We start from the raw sequence: 1,342 nt of genomic DNA on the forward strand, positions 1-1,342 counted from the left end.
GGGGGGCCTCACGGTGGGGGGGGGCAGCGAGAGGCCCAGGAAGCCCAAGCGGAGGCCAAACGGCGTGTCCCCTCTCTCCAGGACCCTCAGTCCCCCCACAGCGTCCACTCCTATTCCTCGAGGGAGAACGGGCTGGACAAGACTCCCTTGCCTCGGAAGGACGCCGTTCCTGGCAGCCCTCCGTCCGTCTCCTCGTCCCGGAGCGCCTCGCCCACTCGAAGCAAGGACCTGACCCCGGTATGTGGGGGGGTTGGGGGATAGGCGGGGGGCTCCCTGGGCTCCCCCTCTCTAGAACGAGAAGGGGGCCCTGAAGGAGGCTGTGGTGGTGAAAACCGTCCTAAAGCGCGTGCCCGGTAAGAACCCAGAGATGGGGCTGGGGAGGAATTCAGAGGGCCGGGGGAAGGGAGCCCAGACTGGGGGGGTTCCTGATACCCGGGGGGGGGGTTCACCACTCACCAAGGTGGGGACGGTTCCTCGGCCAACGGCAAAAACGAGAGGCTTCTGTGGAAATGGGAGAGAACCGGCCTGACCTCCGCTGCAGGTGGAGAAGGCCGGGACCCCAGGCTTGAAGTCCAGCACCCCCACGTCCCAGGGAGACGGGCTGGGGCCTGGGGGTGCTGCTGGGGGCGGCAGCAGCAACAGCAGCAGTAGCAGCAGCAGCAGCATCGGGACGCAGCCCTTCCGGCCCGGCCTGGCCAAGGCCACCGTGGACTCTCTGGGTGAGCCAGCTCGGGGGCGCCTTAGGGCTTTGGGGGCGATGGGGGTGGGCGGGGGAGGGGCAGGTTCAGTGCCTCCACTTTGTACACACACCTGACCGAGGCTGTGGGTCCCCCCCCAGCCCTGGGCCTTCGGAGCCCCCTGGCTGTGGCCGGTTCCTACACGGGCCCCTTCGGGATGGGAATGGTGCATTCGGCGGTGAACGGAGACCTGGCGGGCGCCGGGGCCTACACCGGCCTCCATCTGGCCTCCTCCCAGCTCAACGGGGCCGCCGCCATGGGAGGGACCGCGGGCTACGGCCGTCCTGCCCTGGTGAGTGTGCGGGCCGTCAAGGCTCCTCCCGGGGCTCCCCTCTGGCCCTGGTTTCCCCGGGTGGGGGGAGGCCGGGCTCAGGGCGGTGAGCCGCACCTCGCACCCAGCCCCTGGCACCCACCCCCTGGCCGGCCTGCGTCTCCAGGTCAGCTACGATCCTCACTCCCACATGCGGGTCTCCAGCCTCTCTGCTAACCTGCCCAGCAGCTCCTCAGGAAAACCGTAAGTGGGGGGGCAGGGGGGCCCTGGGGGGGTTCAGCTGCCTCTCTGCCCTGAGACCCGGAAGGGAAGAAAGCAGGGCTGGCCCTGAGAC

General features: G+C 69.4%; 1 long non-coding RNA gene across 1 annotated transcript; it reads left to right on the plus strand.

Annotated features, from left to right (window-relative positions):
* The first annotated feature begins 636 nt into the window (after positions 1-636).
* LOC123254732 lies at positions 637-1,252 on the plus strand. The gene is made up of 3 exons (XR_006506699.1): positions 637-719; positions 839-1,029; positions 1,175-1,252. It is a non-coding gene; the product is annotated as an uncharacterized LOC123254732 (long non-coding RNA).
* Positions 1,253-1,342: the final 90 nt, after the last annotated feature.

Source organism: Gracilinanus agilis, unplaced genomic scaffold, assembly GCF_016433145.1.
Source record: "Gracilinanus agilis isolate LMUSP501 unplaced genomic scaffold, AgileGrace unplaced_scaffold31203, whole genome shotgun sequence".
Classification (NCBI taxonomy): Eukaryota; Metazoa; Chordata; class Mammalia; order Didelphimorphia; family Didelphidae; genus Gracilinanus; species Gracilinanus agilis.